Below are 19,738 nucleotides of genomic sequence, written 5' to 3' on the forward strand. Positions count from 1 at the left end.
TACAAACCTACATGACTTTTTTTGGAGAAACTGACAAGCTGACTGTAAAATTTATCTGAAATTGTAGGGGCTGCAGAATAGCAAAACGATTCTGAAAAAGAAGAAGAAAGTAGGAGGACTTACTCGTCCCTATCGTAAAACTTGCTAAAAAGCAACAGTAATCTAGACAGTATAACACTGACATAGGACAGACATATAGATCAATGGAACAGGATAGTCCAGAAAAAAAAAAAAAATGTATTGATGGTCAATTGCATTTTGACAAGAGTGCTGAGACCATTCAAAACAAAAAGAATAGCTTTTCCAACAAACTGTGCTGGGAACAACTGGATAGCTGTATGCAAACAAATGAAGTTGGATCCTTATCTTATACCATCTGCAAGAACTAACAAAATGTATCACAGTATTAGATCTAAGACCTAAAGCTATTAAACTCAGAACAAAGATCAGATCAGATCAGATCAGTCACTCAGTCGTGTCCGATTCTTTGCGACCACATGAATTGCAGCACGCCAGGCCTCCCTGTCCATCACGAACTCCCAGAGTTCACTCAGACTCACGTCCATCGAGTCAGTGATGTCATCCAGCCATCTCATCCTCTGTCGTCCCCTTTTCCTCTTGCCCCCAATCCCTCCCAGCATCAGAGTCTTTTCCAGTGAGTCAACTATTCCCATGAGGTGGCCAAAGTACTGGAGTTTCAGCTTTAGCATCATTCCTTCAAAAGAATTCCCAGGGCTGATCTCCTTTAGAATGGACTGGTTGGATCTCCTTGCGGTCCAAGGGACTCTCAAGAGTCTTCTACAACACCACAGTTCAAAAGCATCAATTCTTCGGCACTCAGCCTTCTTCACAGTCCAACTCTCACATCCATACATGACCACAGGAAAAACCATAGCCTTGACTGGACGAACCTTTGTTGGCAAAGTAATGTCTCTGCTTTTGAATATGCTATCTAGGTTGGTCATAACTTTTCTTCCAAGGAGTAAGCGTCTTTTAATTTCATGGCTGCAGTCACCATCTGTAGTGATTTTGGAACCCAGAAAAATAAAGTCTGACACTGTTTCCACTGTTTCCCCATCTATTTGCCATGAAGTGATAGGACCGGATGCCATGATCTTCATTTTCTGAATGTTGAGCTTGAAGCCAACTTTTTCACTCTCCACTTTCACTTTCATCAAGAGGCTTTTTAGTTCCTCTTCACTTTCTGCCATAAGGGTGGTGTCATCTGCATATCTGAGGTTATTGATATTTCCCCCGAAAATCTTGATTCCAGCTTGTGTTTCTTCCAGTCCAGCGTTTCTCATGATGTACTCTGCATATAAGTTAAATAAACAGGGTGACAGTATACAGCCTTGAGGAACTCCTTTTCCTATTTGGAATCAGTCTGTTGTTCCATGTCCAGTTCTAATTGTTGCTTCCTGACCTGCATACAAATTTCTCAAGAGGCAGATCAGGTGGTCTGGTATTCCCATCTCTTGAAGAATTTTCCACAGTTTATTGTGATCCACATAGTCAAAGGCTTGGGCATAGTCAATAAAGCAGAAATAGATGTTTTTCTGCAACTCTCTTGCTTTTTCCATGATCCAGATGATGTTCGCAATTTGATCCCTGGTTCCTCTGCCTTTTCTAAAACCAGCTTGAACATCAGGAAGTTCACGGTTCGCATATTGCTGAAGCCTGGCTTGGAGAAATTTGAGCATTACTTTGCTAGAGTGTGAGATGAATGCAATTGTGTGGTAGTTTGAGCATTCTTTGGCATTGCGTTTTTTGGGAATGGAATGAAAACTGAGCTTTCCTAGTCCTGTAGCTACCACTGAGTTTTCCAAATTTGCTGGCATATTGAGTGCAGCACTTTCACAGCATCATCTTTCAGGATTTGGAATAGCTCTACTGGAATTCCATCACCTCCACTAGCTTTGTTCGTAGTGATGCTTTCTAAGGCCCACTTGACTTCACATTCCAGGATGTCTGTCTCTAGGTCAGTGATCACACCATCGTGATTATCTTGGTCATGAAGATCTTTTCTGTACAGTTCCGTGTATTCTTGCCATCTCTTAATATCTTCTGCTTCTGTTAGGTTCATACCATTTCTGTTCTTTATCAAGCCCATCTTTGCATGAAATGTTCCTTTGGTATCTCTGATTTTCTTAAAGAGATCTCTAGTCTTTCCCATTCTGTTGTTTTCCTCTATTTCTTTGCATTGATCGCTGAGGAAGGCTTTATTATCTCTTCTTGCTATTTGGAACTCTGCATTCAGATGTTTATATCTTTACTTTTCTCCTTTGCTTTTTGCTTCTCTTCTTTTCACAGCTATTTGTAAGGCCTCCCCAGACAGCCATTTTGCTTTTTTGCATTTCTTTTCCACGGGAATGGTCTTGATCCCTGTCTACTGTACAATGTCACAAACCTCTGTCCATAGTTCATCAGGCACTCTATCTATCAGATCTAGGCCCTTAAATCTATTTCTCACTTCCACTGTATAATCATAAGGGATTTGATTTAGGTCATACCTGAATGGTCTAGTGGTTTTCCCTACTTTCTTCAATTTAAGTCTGAATTTGGCAATAAGGAGTTGATGATCTGAGCCACAGTCAGCTCCTGGTCTTGTTTTTGCTGACTGTATAGAGCTTCTCCATCTTTGGCTGCAAAGAATATAATCAATCTGATTTCGGTGTTGACCATCTGGTGATGTCCATGTATAGAGTCTTCTCTGGTGATGTTGGAAGAGGGTGTTTGTTATGACCAGTGCATTTTCTTGGCAAAACTCTATTAGTCTTTGCCCTGCTTCATTCCGTATTCCAAGGCCAAATTTGCCTGTTACTCCAGGTGTTTCTTGACTTCCTACTTTTGCATTCCAGTCTCCTATAATGAAAAGGACATCTTTTTTGGATGTTAGTTCTAAAAGGTCTTGGAGGTCTTCATGGAACCGTTCAACTTCAGCTTCTTCAGTGTTACTGGTTGGGGCATAGACTTGGATTACTGTGATATTGAATGGTTTGCCTTGGAAACGAACAGAGATCATTCTGTCGTTTTTGAGATTGCATTCAAGTACTGCATTTCAGACTCTTTTGTTGACCATGATGACTACTCCATTTCTTCTGAGGGATTCCTGCCCGCAGTAGTAGATATAATGGTCATCTGAGTTAAATTCACCCATTCCAGTCCATTTCAGTTCGCTGATTCCTAGAATGTCGACATTCACTCTTGCCATCAACATAAAGTTAAATCTTCATAATCTCAGATTTGGCAAAGAATTCATAGCTTTAATACCAAAAGTCTGATTGGCCAAGGGAAAAAATAGATAATTTAGACTTCATCAAAATTTTAAACTTTTGTGCTTCAGAGGATATCATCAAGAAAGTGGAAAGACAACCACAACATGGCAGATTGAAAAATGTTTGCAAGTCATGCATTTAATATGAGACCTGTATCCAGAATATATAGAGAACTCTTGTAACTCAATAATAAAAAGGCAAATACTCAACTGAAAACTGGGCAAAGGATCTAAATAGACACATCTCCAAGGAAAATATACAAATGGTCTATAAGCACATGAAAATATGCTCAACCTCATTATTCATTAGGGAAATGCAAGTCAAAACCATGATGAAAGATACAACTTAACACCACTAGAATGTGCAGAATAAAAAAAAAATCACATAATAACAAGAGTTAGTAAGGACATAGAGGAATCAGAACTTTTATACAGTTCTCATAGAAATATATAATGGTAGAGCCACTTTGGGAAATAGTCTGGCAGTCCCTTGAATGAGTAAACATAGAGTTATTATATGATCCAGCCATTCCACTCCTACTATACATGCAAGAGAAATAAAACATATGCCTCAAAAAACTTTTTATAGCAGCATTACTGATAATAATGTTTACAGCAGCAGTATTCATGATAGCTATAAAACAGAAATAACCCAAACATTCATCAACAGTTCAGTTCAGTTGCTCAGTCATGTCCGACTCTTTGTGACCCCATGAACTGCAGCACACCAGGCCTCCCTGTCCATCACCATCTCCCGGAGTTTACACAAACTCATGTCCATTGAGTTGGTGATGCCACCTAACCATCTTATCCTCTGTTGTCCCCTTCTCCTCCTGCCTTCAATCTTTCCCAGCATCAGGGTCTTTTCAAATGAGTCAGCTCTTCCCATCAGGTGGCCAAAATACTGGAGTTTCAGCTTTAACATCAGTCCTTCCAATGAACACCCAGGACTGATCTCCTTTAGGATGGACTGGTTTTATCTCCTTGCAGTACAAGGGACTCTCAAGAGTCTTCTCCAACACCACAGTTAAAAAGCTTCAATTCTTTGGTGCTAAGCTTGGCATCACTGACTTGATGACATGAATTTGAGTGAACTCCAGGAGTTGGTGATGGACAGGGGGGCTTGGCGTGTTGTGATTCATGGGGTTGCAAAGAGTTGGACATGACTGAGCGACTGAACTGAAATGAACTGAAGCTTTCTTTATAGTCAACTCTCACATCCATACATGACCAATGGAAAAACCATAGCCTTGACTAGACAGACCTTTGTTGACAAAGTAATGTCTCTGCTTTTGAATATGCTGTCTAGGTTGGTCATAACTTTCCTTCCAAGGAGTAAGCGTTTTTTAATTTCATGGCTGCAATCACCATCTGCAGTGATTTTGGAGCCCAGAAAAATAAAGTCAGCCACTGTTTCCACTGTTTCCCCATCTATTTGCCATGAAGTGATGGGACCGGATACCATGATCTTAGTTTTCTGAATGTTGAGCTTTAAGCCAACTTTTTCACTCTCCTCTTTCACTTTAATCAAGATGCTCTTTAGTTCTTCTTCACTTTCTGCCATAAGGGTGGTGTCATCTGCATATCTGAGGTTATTGATATTTCTCCCGGTAATGGATAAATGAAAAGTACTATATCCATGTGGGAGAATATTACTCAGTCATAAAGAGGAATGGGATACTGAGACATGTTACAGCACAGATGAATCTTAAAAATATTATGCTAAGTGAAAGAAGTTAGTCACAAAAAGCCACATACTGTACAATTCCATTCATATGACATACTCAGATGTCTATAGGCAATATAGATGTCTATAGATGTATAGGCAAATCTATAGAGACACAATGTAGATCAGAGGTTGCTTGGAACTGAGGTGAATGGGGAAATAGGTGGATAATATCTAAAAGGTACAAGGTTTCTTTTTTGAGACTGAGGAAATGTTCTGAAATTGTATATAATGATAGTTGTGATCTGTGAATATACTAAAACCCACTGGATTATGTACTTTTAATGGATGAATTGCATTGTGTGATGGTTCATTTTACAGGTCAACTTTGCTAGGCCATGGTACCCAGACATCCTAGATATTTCTGTAATAAAGGCATTTTGTAAAAGAAATTAACATCAAAATCAGTAGATCTTAAGTAAAGCAGTCTACTCCCCATAACATGAGTGGGCCTCATCCAATCAGTTGAAGGTCTTCATAGAAAAGGAGTGACCTTGGAAAGCAAGAAGGAGGTCTGCCACCTCTGGACTGGCACTGCAGCTCTTTCCTGGGTCTTGGGCCCTGCATATTTTGGACTTGCCAAGCCTCCGCATGACTCCACATGAGCCAATTCCTTAAAAACCAATCTCTATTTCTCTCTTTCTCCCTCCCTCTCCCTTTCCCCTTCTCTCTCCCTGACCTCCTCACCATCCCGTTGTTTCTTTTCTCTGGAGAAACCTAATGCTTACGGTATGTGAGTCTATCTCAATAAAACTGGTTTAAAAATAAGGAAATTCAGGAAGAGTGAGGCTAATTAGCTGCCCAAGTTTCCACAGCTGGAAAGCAGCAGAATGGAAAGCCTCTCTTTAGTACAACCTGCCATACAAGGTGTTATTTGTGCTCTTGTTAACTTTGGGCCAGGTGTGGAATGTTGTTGCGAAGTTTGTGCGAAGTTTGTGCAAAATCTAGGACGGAAGCATTCTTGGTACAGACATGAGGGTTGCTGCATCAGGGCAACTGAACAGGAGGAATTGGGGTCTGTGGAAGGGATGAAGATTCAACATGTTAGCAACCGGCAGGAAATAGACTTTAGTATATTAGAATGGACTGTCAAGTTCAATTGGAACTGCAAAGAAGTCCACATCAGCATCATATTAACCCTGATCCCTGAAAGGCTTGTTATGCATTACATTCTCCTTGGAGCAAGTACTTATCACATGGCAGCTTTATTATTCAAAACTTACTACTTCCCTCAATGAAGCAAGACAAGGATGCCAAGGCATAGTGAGATGATTTCTGCAATTGACTGCAGAAATACATACTTATTCTTCTTAGTAAGAAAACACTATTCTAGCAATGAGAAATAGTAAATTACGTCATGTTTTAACCACTTTGTAAAAATTATACATTTTTTATGGGCTTCTCTGGTGATTGCTTTTGCGAACAAAGTAAACAGAACATCATATTTTCATCCATCATCATTATGATCAGAATGCGGTAGAATTCTCCAATAAAGCAGGGATACCCTCAGAGGCCATTGAGAGATTCTAGGCTTGTTGCTTATATAGTAAACGGTCCTGATGCCCTCTGAGTTATGCCTGGTTTCAAAAAAAATTTTTTTCAATACCTCACACATTTGCAGACTGTTGCCTTCTCAGGCATGATACTTTTTGTTTTGTTTTGTTTTTTTTTGTTGTTAAGTCCTTCCTCAACTGGGGACTGAGAGAGAAAACCTAACCTGTTATGATTTTTGAGTCATGGGCCTTAATTTTTTTTTGTTTTCATTAAAAAAAAAAAATAAAAAGTTATTTGGCTGCACCAGGTCTTAATTGCAGTACATGGAATCTTTAGCTGCAGAATGTGAATTCTTAGTTGCAGCATGTGGGCTCTAGTTCCCTGATCAGGAATTGAACTTGGGGCCCCTGCCTTTGAAGTGTGGTGTCTTAGCCACTGGATCACCAGGGAAGTCCCCATGAGCCTTAATTTTAATACAGTTTTTTTGGTATCATTTATGTTGTCTGCTCAGGGTCTTTTGCCATGTTTTCCAGAATTCTCTATGCAGTTTTTGAAGGCAAGACTTCAGATAAGATGAGCTTTGCTCATAGTTATGTAGCATTGCTTGGTTGATGTTTTCAGTTAAAGCCTCACAAGGTAGCAAAGCAAATATTTAGTCTATGGGGGATTGACCGGCATTAACCGAATTCTCCAACGAATTTCATTACTTCTTATATTTATTTAAGACTCTTTACAGGATACTGCAACACACAAGACAATATGACAGGTATAGGGGATGCAATGGCCTCTTGAAATCCACAGTAAAGAAAAGGATAAAGACATTCATTTATATATTTATGGAATACAACTCTTATAGCAATCAGTATGTTCATGCTTCTCTGATAGCTCAGTTGGTAAAAAATTCATCTGCAATGCAGGAGATCCTGGTTTGATTCCTGGGTTGGGAAGATCCCCTGGAGAAGGGAATGGCTATCCACTCCAGTAGTACTGGCCTGGAGAATTCCATGGACTGTAGTAGTAGTCCATGGGGTCGCAAAGAGTTGGACAGGACTGAATGACTTTCTCTTACAAGATTTCCATGATCAGGGCAGCTGAAAACCAAACAATTGATGAGAAAGTTTTCTGATGTTTCTAGAGTCTTCTGAGGCCATTTATCATGATTAAAACTTATCAGAGCATTGCTTTTTTCTAGAAATTACAAAATAATTGGATGTTCTATTTTTTCCTTCTATTCATTCATTTATTCCATACAAGCGCCATATATTGATATGTCATTTTTATAATTCCCAAAGATACTGGGACAGGGACAATGAGGGCATGAAATCTGGCCTGTGCTTTGCTCACCAAGCTGTTCCCTGTGGGATTGTGACCCCTGATGGGGACAAATTTGTCCAATTCATCTGCCCTGAGGGGAGGCCCTTTTAAATTCTTCCTGCTCAGAGGTCTGTGTCCTGAAGTCTTGTGCTTGAGCTTAGATATAAATCAGTTATGTGGCCTAACCCTTAAATGAGCATGAAATGTAGAAATGCTTGATATACTCTTTCTCTTATTTATATAGTGTTGAATAAACCCTGATAGATCTGTTCTAATTCAGCTCCTTTTTATTCAGTACTCCTTATCAATTATAAAACATTTCAGTCATTCCAGAAGCTCATTAATTTTAATAGGTTGCAGATAGATGACAACTTGTTTTAGCTGAGTCCCATTCTACATTGATGCTTTAAAGAGATTTATACCCTTCACTGAGCCCTTTAGGAGAGGCCAGAATCAATAAGACGTTTCTAACATAATTTAATACTGTGGATCACTTCTCAGACAGCCTAAGTATGATATGGACTTCGGCTTCAGAAGGATATCGTGTCCCTAAATTTTGGAGTCTGCTTGAGGTTGCTAGCTTCCCATGCCTTGACAAATCTTCCTCCCTCTCCACGTCAACAGCCCCACAAGGGGGAAATATTAGAACTTCCTGCGTCATCTCTGCTGACTGGTTGCCGAGCTGCTGTAACCGTTCCATTCATGGAAAATATTGCATTTAGAAGCAGACAGTTCCATCTTCTAAATGCTCCCTTAGGGTCTTCTATCCCTCAAACTATGCCATTATCTGTCCACTAATTGTGTCTACCTATACAAGACTTAGTGACTAAACAACAATACTGATTCTGGACCTATTCCATGGGCTACATACATGACAAGTCTAATTGTAAATCAACTTGAAATGCCTTCTGGTATTGAAAAACTTGAATATACCCATCGACCTATCTTTCCTCCAAACTTCTCTTCTTTCACTAGATATTAAAATAATAAGTAATCTAAAAAATACTGGCTTGGGAGAATATTCCATTCAATCTTATGAATTAAATAAATACATAAGTCCTTAAGATGAGGCATTTCAATTATTTAAATGGTTAGGCAAAAAAAATAAATAAATAAAAATCAACAAGTTCTTTTCTAAGGCCCTGAAGTTATGACAATTTAAACTACAAATCAGTTCTGTACATCAACTCCATGTACAGGCATGAATATTTTGGTGTAATTTATTGGGCCACTATAATCAAAGGACTAAAATGATAACACAGATTCTTATATTACTTGCCTATAAAATGCATGGCTTAGATAGCCAGTCAATGGTAAAAGCATGTATTGGAAACTTTACTTCTCTGGGAATTAGTGATTAACATACACCCCTAGTAGAGAGATCAGTCTTTTCCAAAGAGTCAACTCTTCTCATGAGGTGGCCAAAGTACTGGAGACAGGGAGGCCTGGAGTGATGCAATTCATGGGGTCACAAAGAGTTGGACACAACTGAGAGACTGAACTGAACTGAACTGAATAGAGAGATAGAAGTTCATTTTTCTTAGCTATTTTAAGAAACTTTCTCAAATTCCATCACTGGAAATTTTTGTCCCTTTTATCTTTAAAACTCTTTACATCTGTGCTTTTTATGATATTGCTGAGAGAAATATCACATATTATAATTCCAAATAACTATACCAAAACAATGTTTATGATTGTTACATACTTTTATTTTTGTTAGCCTAATGCATTTAACGTTTTGCGAGTGTAAGAGGGGTCTCACTGAACAAGATCCTGCCATAGGAGGGAACTATGCATTGCCATTGGATTTTATTATCAACAGGCACAATCAGTTGTTAACACAAGTCACACTAAGTGGGTTTATGCCAATTCTTTTTCAGTTTCATTCCTTCTGCAGCTTAGTAGAACTTAGCAACACATTAGAACTACTTAGGGAGAAAAACCCTCCATACATGGATCTATTAGAAAATGAGGACTGTGTTATAAAAGAAGTTGCAATTGTACTATTTTACTTCTTAAAATATTTTTTCATTAAAAGACAGATTATATATTGTAAAAGCGAGGAGGCAAAATATTCTGGACTCAGTTTCCAAAATATGAATTCTATTCTGCAGTTATTTGGTATTATTTGTCAAGATTGTTGTTGAATGAGTATATGCACAAAAAGATGCTGCAAATAAATTTGACTATGTGATCATACGCCCCAGGGGAAAGTACCACATTTTTCTAAATTAAAACTTTGGCTTAATGTGTATACATATTTGGATATGCTTTCCTATCACACCTTTTAAGCTAATATTGCAATCACCACCATATTAAAGTAATTAATCACCAAAGCCTGTAAGGCTGTTAAAAGCCTTATAGACAGCTTAAAGTCTTTCTCTGAGATACACTTATTATTTAAATTGCAAAAGTCCTAGTTCCTACTTATACCATTTGGAGTATCACAGACTTCAGTAAGTTTGTTTTCATGCCTTCTGTGGTATAGCAAGAGCAGATATTTTGTGCCTGAATGTCCCTGTACCTTTGGTCACTTAAAGCCGATCAGAGATTGTTACCAGATGTGTAACATTTTAGGGTCTAGTTCTTTTTCACTGGAAGGAGGAGTCAAATATCTCATATTGGACCGTGGGACATATTCTAACAGATGCTTTTCCCTTTTACAGATGCTTCTGATTTAATTCATGTATTAGATGAAGCCTATGTTTGCTGTTCTAATGGCAAGGATGTCAGAAATTCTTTCTGAAGTTAGGAGATGAAAGCCTGCAAGAATGGTTTTAATCTCTAGGTTTGTTTACCAGAGGAGAATATTATGGGAAAAAACATTCTGCTCACCATCTTCACACCCTATATATTCCTGGGAAATGGAATGAGAAAACACTCTCAGTTTGCTAATACTCTGATTCTATTCTTAGCTGTTAACAAGCAAGATGTGGAACATAAATGCCATGGCAGAACTGCTAACAAAAACAGGGTCAAGGTCTTTAATAGCAAGAGAATAATTGGAACAAAGTTCCCTAAGCCGTGTTTATTCAACTTTGGAGTCTTCCAGTACAGACAGCACCTTCTCGCATGGTCATCTGCACCCCAGATGCTGGAGCTCTTACCGTCTCAGAGAACAACTATTCCTGGGATTCTAACAAACTCTCTCATACATGTGAAGCACGAGTACTATTCTCCACTTTCACAAGCTGGAGAAGATGGACTACACCTTTGATTGCAAAATAAGAATTTCTATGAGGAAGAGGAGGTGGAGACAAGACATATGTGGAAAGAGGTCAGCCAATATCAGGGACAGGAAAGTGAGCAACAGTTGCTTCCCCATCACACTGTCCAGTCAATAGATGTGACTTAAAGGAGGAATGGAACTTCATATGCACAAATAAATGAGATTGACTTTGTGGGATTAGGTCCCAGTTCTGCAATTTACTGTCTGTGTAACCTTAGGAAGGGTTTCCCTGGTGGCTCAGAAGGTAAAAAATCTGCCTGCAATGTGGGAGACTGGGCTTCGATCCCTGGGTTGGGAAGACCCCCTGGATAAGGGAACAGCAACCCATGCCAATATTCTTGTCTGGAGAATTCCATGGACAGAGAAGCCTGGCAGACTACAGTCCATGGAGTCACAGAGTTGGACATGACTGTGTGACTGACACACACAACAAAATCTTAGGAAAGTCACCCAACACCACACAGCCTGAGGCACCCCATCTTCATTTTTTTACATTTGGAAATAAAGATTTTAAAATAAATACATTCTAATATTTTTTAAAGCACATAAATGACTCCAATTTAAATTAATAAATTTAAAAAATACATAAATGAATCAAATAAATAAAGTCCAGCAGCATCCACAAATACACATACCTGACATATTTCCAGGAGATGCCTATTGCTTAGCTGGGCATATCCTTTCATTTCTTCATCAATAAACTGAAGATGAAAATAATATATCATAGTGCTTGAGAATAAAAGGAGACAGCTATGTAAAATGCCTAGACAGCTGGGAAGTTTTGTATTTCCTTTCCCTTTCTTTCTAATTTTACTTGTTTTGCTTAATCTGATGCTTGTTTATAACCAGCCCAGTTTTTAAGTCCACAGGGTATTGTCTTAGCCAGGTGTTGCCAAAAACAACCCAGAATTTCAGTGTTCTGTTACCTGCAACATTTACTTCAGGGTCAAGGGTCTGCAGATTGGCTGATCTTGACTATCTCAGGCTACCGCTGGGTCAAGCAGTCTTGGCATTTCACTTGGTGCTGGACCAGCTAGCACAGAGATAAAGAATGTGCCTGCCAATGCAGGAAACTTGGGTTCGATCCCTGGGTCAGGAAGATCCACTGGAGAAGAGAATGGCAACCCACTCCAATATTCTTTCCTGGAGAATCCCACGGAGAGAGGAGCCTGGCAGGCTACAGTCCATGGGGTTGCAAAGAGTCAGACACGATTGAGCACACACACGCAAGCTAAGTAGCAACAGCTGCAGAGCATTTTTTTCCCAACGGGGATGGCAGAGGCTCAAGGAGGACAAGTGAAAGCATGTGATGCCTAACTTTGAGAAAGAGAAAGACATATAACAAAAGTTTTTAATTAGTTTTGTTTTCCAGAGAAAGGTATGACTTTGCCCTCTTGTTTCCCTCACCCACTAAGAAGGCTTCATGGATTACATCTTACTTCTCTGTGATGTTCTGATGCTTTGTTCCCAAATTTTGAAGAGAGCAGATAGAAGTGCTAATATCTATTCCAAGCCTGGTGTTAGTAGACAACGGAGGCTGCTTGGGAGGACACGTTAATATGTTAAGTTAAACACAAAAGATGAGTAAGTGCAAGAGACGAGGGTTGGATTCCTGGCTCTGGAAGATCCCCTGGGGTAGTAAATAGCAACCCACTCCAGTATTCTTGCTGGGAAAATCCCATGGGCAGAGGAGCTTGGCAGGCTATGGTCCATGGGGTGGCAAAGAGTCAGACAAAATTGAGCACATGAGCACACACAAGGATGACAAGGAGTTTTCTAATATGGGAGAGTTGCCATTAAGCAAAATAAAGGATAGTGGGGGCGGGAAATGGGTGTTTGGGAGGAAAAGAGTGAATTAAGGCCAGTGGTTGGAAGCAGGAGTCCCAAACAATGCTAGAAATGAAGAGGGCAGAGTGATAAGAAACATATGTTAATCAAGGGATGAGGAGGTAGCTTGGATTCTTCAAAGTAATCTTGTTTTTTTAACCTTCCAACTTCAAAAAGAAAAAATAGAAAGAATAGGAAGATAAATGATATTATGTGCAGATTATCAAAAGAAGAGAATTAGATTTTTAAAAATAATTTTACTGGAGTATGGTTGCTTCACAAATTTGTGTTATTTTCTGCTATATGGCAAAGTGATTCCTCCACACATAGACATAAATTCCCTCATTTTGGGATTCCTTTCCCATTTAGGTTACCTGAGAGCACTGAGTGGAGATTCCCTGTGCTATACAGTAGTTTCTCATTAGTTACATGTTTTAGACATATTACTATATACATGTCAATTCCAATCTCCCAGTTCATCCCACTCCCCTTTTCCCCCTTGGTGTCCATATGTTTGTTCTTTACAGCTGTGTCTATTTCTAGTTTGCAAATAGGTTCATCTGTACCATTTTTCTATATTCCATAGATATGTTAATATATAATATTTTTCTCTTTCTGAGCTATATCACTCTGTATAACCTAAATGTCCATTGACAGAGGGATGGATAAAGAAGATGTGGCTCATATGTACAATGGAATATTACTCAGCCAGAAAAAGGAATGAAATTGTGCCACTTGCAAAGATGTGGATGGACCTAGATGATTAGACATTTCAAAAAACTTGTCTTGAACTCCCATTTCCAGATTTTATGAACAGTTTAATCTGTTTAATTTTCATCCACACTGATAGAGAAGTGAGCAAGGGAAATAAGCACATTCTCTTCTATTAACTTCTGGTTGCCTTGTAACTACATGGCCACCATGACTATAAAAACAGGTTTCTCACTTCTGTGACCAAGACAGTAACCATGAAAATCTTTTTTTTTTTTTTTTCCCAAAATTGTCAATGATAAAGGTAAAAACATCTAAGTATTCACTTAAAAGCATCAGTTCTTCAGTGCTCAGCTTTCTTTATAGTACAACACTCATATCCATACATGACTACTGGAAAAACCATAGCTTTGACTAGATGGACCTTTGTTGGCAAAGTAATGTCTCTGCTTTTTAATATGCTACCTACGTTGGTCATAGCTTTTCTTCCAAGGTGTAAGTGTCTTTTACTGCAGTCACCATCTGCAGTGATTTTGGAGCCCAAGAAAATAAAGTGTCACTGTTTCCATTGTTTCCCCATTTATTTGCCATGAAGTGATGGGACTGGATGCCATGATCTTAGAATTTTGAATGTTGAGTTTTAAGCCAGCTTTTTCCCATTCCTCTTTCATTTTCATCAAGTCTCTTTAGTTCCTCTTCACTTTTTGCCGTAAGTGTGGTGTCATCTGTGTATCTGATGTTATTGATATTTCTCTCAGCAATCTTGATTCCAGCTTGTGCTTCATTCAGCCCAACATTTCACATTATGTACTCTACATACTGACAAAGATCTGTCTAGTCAAAGCTATGGTTTTTCCAGTAGTCATGTATGGATGTGAGAGTTGGACTATAAAGAAAGCTGAGCACTGAAGAATTGATGCTTTTGAACTGTGGTGTTGGAGAAGACTCTTCAGAGTCCCTTGGACTACAAGGAAGGAAATCAGTCCTGAATATTCATTGGAAGGACTGATGCTGAAGCTGAAACTCCAATACTTTGGCCACCTGATGCGAAGAACTGACACATTGGAAAAGTCCCTGATGCTGGGCAAGATTGAAGGCAGGAGAATGGGATGACAGAGGATGAGATAGTTGAATGGCATTGCCATTCAACTGATTTCCTTTAGGATTGACTGGTTGGATCTCTTTGCAGTCCAAGGGACTCTCAAGAGTCTTCTCCAACACCACAGTTCAAAAGCATCAATTCTTCGGCACTCAGCTTTCTTCACAGTCCAACTTTCGCATCCATACATGACCACTGGAAAAACCGTAGCCTTGACTAGACAAACCTTTGTTGGCAAAGTAGTCTCTGCTAATGTTTTGAATCACTCTTGGCATTACAACTGGGTTTATTTTATCTCAGTTGTCAATCTTCTACTGCACTGTGAAGGCCTGCCTTAAGATATTTCTTTTAGCTTTAAAAATTCACTACAGTTTTCTCTAATTCTCTTCTTTGTATTCTTTCATCTCAGTTTCACACTTAGTCAAGAAAACTTACAATAGTCTGCATACTGCATACTAAATAGCTTTAGTTGTGTCCAACTCTGTGTGACTCTATGGGCTGTAGCCTGCCAGGCTCCTCTATCTACGGAATTCTCAAGGCAAGAATACTGGAGTGGGTTGCCATTCTCTTCTCCAGAGGACCTTCCCCAGCCAGGGATCAAACCCAGGTCTCCTGCATTGCAGGCAGATTCTTTACTGACGGAGCTACCCGGGAAGCCCAAAAGCTTAATAGTATAGGTTATCTTTAAAAAAAAGACTACCCATTTAAAATGGAAAATAATCTTTTGCTTTTCTTTCTTATATACATGAAGAGATATGACTATCTTGCTCATATTACTTCCTTTCTGGTTTAGAAATCACTGTAGGAACATTTTTTTTTTTTTTCCCGAACATTTTTAAGTGCACAGAATATAGTGTGGAGAAAACCAAATGGCTCTCTCCAGGGCAGTAACACATGTAAATCTTAATAATTCTACTCATCTTATTTCCACTTAAAACAGTTTTGATTGAAAGACAAATTTAAGATTCATCATTATAAAAGAAAAAAAAAACTTTCAAAGGACTTATATCCCATTCCACTTCTTCAGATGAAAGGAATATCAGAGAAGGCTATATGAAGGGAAGGAAAGTCATAAATATTTCTCAGATTTAATTATTTCCAACCCAATTTTGCATTTTTCCTTATAGAGAATACCTATAAAGAGACTTTTTCTGAATTTTCATCTAGAATGCTTGCAGTTGCAGTTTCTTACTGAATTAGAAGTTACCTTTAAGATTAATTTAGTATATTTTATAGCAAATAAAGCACCTTTAAGGATTACCTAAAGTTATCAGTAGCAAAGATTTAGCAGTAGTGAGTGAGTATTCAAAAATTATTCAGAGAGATAGTGTCTGTTACTCCCGATGTGAAAAGAGAAAATGTAATCCATTAATTCATCTTCAAATTAGGTAAACTATAAGGGCAGAGCTCCAACTATAATAAACCTTGTGAATATGACTAATGGAAATAAGAAAGACCATTAATTATTTTGACAAGAGAAAGAAGAGGATAATTTCAGGAATAAGTTTTAGATATTTCTTCCCACTGACATTAATCAAGAACATTAAGTAATTTTTCTCCAGGTTATTTCCCATTATATACATTCAGAATTATGCTAAATAAAAATCCAATATCAGAAAATAAAGATAAAATACTCCCAAGTTTTGAGATGGTGAAATATCAGAAATGGTAAAATATCAGAAATGCTGAAAATAGTAAATAATGTCTTATTTCTATAGTCTATTAGAGCTTTTAAAAGACTTCACATACATCATCTCACTTTACTCTTGAAATGATCTCATTCAGGTAAAATTCTTATTAATCTCTGCTCAAAGAGGCACTGGGACTGTTTATACAGATAATAACAACAAAATTTATTTTGATTCTAGGGCTTTCAATTTCAAAACCATGCTAGTTCTGATTTATCACTTTGCACTCCTAATTTTATGAACACACTTTCTCATTATCCATTAATAGTAGTTTTAAAAAAGATAGCCACAAAATGTGATAATTTATACTTGGTAGTTTTCTGTATTCTTATTGCTCAGCAGTGTATAATCAACACATTATTAATTCATTTTTCTGTGATGTTTTTAAAAATCATGAAAGTTATTTTATTTGTATCTCATTATCTAATTGCAGTCCAAGTTATTGAGTATGTAGCAAAACAATACACTTAAATGTAATATTACAATTTCACCCATTTATTCATGTAACACTCACACGTTTCTCACAATCTGTGCAATTATTTCTGTATTAAATGCTGGGGATATAAAGTCCATTAAGAAATAAACCCTTCTCCCTATATGGGAAAAGAATCTAAAAGAGGGTGCATTTATGTATATATGTATAACTGATTCACTTTGCTGTACGCCTGAAACTAATACAACATTGTAAATGAATGATACACCAACATAAATTTAAAAAAATTAAATTCCATAATATATTGGGGGAAAAATAAATAAGCCCTTTTCTCAAGGAGCTTATAGTTGTCTGGGAGAAAGCCAAGTAAATCAAAGATTGCCATACTTAGATGAGTGCTCATAGAAATGTTCACTGTGTCATTGGTCCATAGAAAAGATGCCATATATTGTACCAGAATCAAGAGATATTCATTGAGAAGGTGATACATAGGGTAAATTTTTTAAGACGTAACTGTAAGGGAAGATGGAGGCGGAGTGATTAGAAAGTGAAAGTGAAGTTGCTCAGTCATGTCCAACTCTTTGCGACCCCATGGACTGCAGCCTACCAGGCTTCTCAGTCCATAGGATTTTCCAAGCAAGAGTACTGGAGTGGGTTGCCATTGCTTTCTCCAGGGGATATTCCCGACCCAGGGATCAAACCCAGGTCTACCACATTGTAGGCAGACGCTTAACCCTCTGAGCCACCAGGGAAGCCCAGAGTGATTAGAAGTGAAACCTAAATCAGGATAACTCTTTCCAGGACACGCAGACTCACTTAACCATGTGATCTGATGTTGGGTGGGGATTTTCCTAGACTCTGGACTCAGCCACTAAGACCCATGAGGACAATGGGTTGTCCTAATTCAATTGCATTAGAAAGAAGAAGGAAAACAGAAGGTGAGACAGAGGTTGGGAAGGCAGTGTTCCTAGATACAGATTTTCCTTTCCTTCCCTTTTGAAGAAGGAAAGGATGCTAGCTCTCATCCTCCAACAGAAGAAAATTTCATTGAAAAGTGCCTCCCAGGAGTCTGGAAAAAAAGAGTCCAATGTCTCACTGCCTGCTTGGACCTGAGTGTCAGCCATGGACTTGTTGATGTTCCCACTTGTGCCTCATTGAACACGAGAATGAGAGATTTGGGGGGAAGATGCCAGGGCGTGGGGGACAGCCTGGAGCAGCTTCTGAGCCAATCTCTGGGCCTCATAACTATGTGTGAAATGCTTTTAGACAAATGAAACATGAAAAGACAGTTTGGGCCATCTGTCCAGTGCCAGACCAACAGAGTAAAATGATTGGGAGGGGTGGGCTGGAGCAGTAAGGGGCTAGTGGTGTCCTGAAAGACAAGGGTAGCCGAGGCCCAGGTGGAGCTAGCTGGCTCACAGCTGGGAATTGTCAAGTTAGAAGAGTCCCAGGAGAACTGCTGAAGGGCTCAAGCATTTGGATTTCAACAACAGAGGGGCCCTGATGGCCTGTCACTGATAATCAGGGAAGCAGCCCCCACCCACAGCAAGCTACCAAAGTGTCTGATAAGGAAGAGACCCTACTTTATTCCCCTCCTCCCTCCCCAGCAGGCTGGGGGAAGAGCTGGAGCCAGGGACCAGGGCACAAAAGAAGTGTCCCAGAGCCACATGTGCTGCTTCCACTTTCTGCTCTAAGATGAGGAAGATCCCTGAACCATAAAAGTTATGGGCCCTGGAAGAGGGAAGTAAGAGAGATATAAAATATATGAGCTCTGATTTCTAAGATGAAGAGATTTCACAGAATTAACAGCCTTAAAGAAATCGGTGAATCTGTATTTTGAAATGTACTGTCGAGTGGGTGGGGAAGTTTTGAAACAGGAGGGAAGGGGGCAGAGTACAACCTTTAAAAGAACAGCAGGACTACAACAAAACCTGTTTAGAACCAAGATGGCACAAGAGTCAACTTCCAGTAGACCTTGACCCTCACTGCAATACATTCGCTTCTAAATGACACACCTACCGGTGCCGTGACAGCTCCGGCCGCCTGCTGCTAGGTTTCTTCAGTCCTGTCCAACTCTTTGCGACCATATGGGCTGTAGCCCACCGGGCTCCTCTGTCCATGGGATTTCCCAGTCAAGAATACTGGAGTGGGTTGCCATTTTCTCTTCCAGGAGATGTTGACCCAGGGATCAAACCTGTTTCTCCTCCATCTCCTCTATTGGCAGGCAGATTCTTTACCACTGAGCCACCTGGGAAGCCCCTGATATATGTCACATATATCACTAAAAATGCTCTAAGTTAGGAGTCAGGCAAGGAAAAATCTATGACATTTTCACTTCAATTTCCTGCCTTTACCTAGGGTGCCTACAATACAATGTGTTAAGCTTTTCTTTCTTTTCATCTAACTCTAGAATATTATACCCTTTATTGTTTCATTTCAGTTTAGCAGGCAAAAACAACAACAACAACAAAATCCAAAAGAATAAACATCTAACATTTAATTAGATGAAACATATTTGATATAAGGAGCATAATAAATAAATGAAGGTATTTCTTTTTAAAAAGTCAAAAAACAGTAGGAAAAACAAAAAGCATTTAGGGGATGGAAATTGAATCACTTAATAAAAAAAACCTGAAATGTCTACAACCTTATAAACTCAAAGTATGGTCTTTGAACAGTGTCATTGGAATCACTTGGAAGCTTATTAGAAATGAAGGACCTCAGGCCTCAATTGAGATAATGAATTCAAATTTACATTTTAACAAGATTGCTAAAGAATTCTCTTTTTAAAAAATTTTATTGAAGTACAGATGATTTACAATGTTGTGTTAATTTCTTCTGTGGAGCAAAGTGATTCAGTTTTATATATATACACATACATACACATATATCAGGTCAGATCAGATCAGTCACTCAGTCGTGTCCGACTCTTTGCAACCCCAT

Source organism: Bos grunniens, chromosome 5 (assembly GCF_055505025.1).
Source record: "Bos grunniens cultivar Pamir isolate PY7600 chromosome 5, Bosgru_T2T1.0, whole genome shotgun sequence".
Taxonomy (NCBI): Eukaryota; Metazoa; Chordata; class Mammalia; order Artiodactyla; family Bovidae; genus Bos; species Bos grunniens.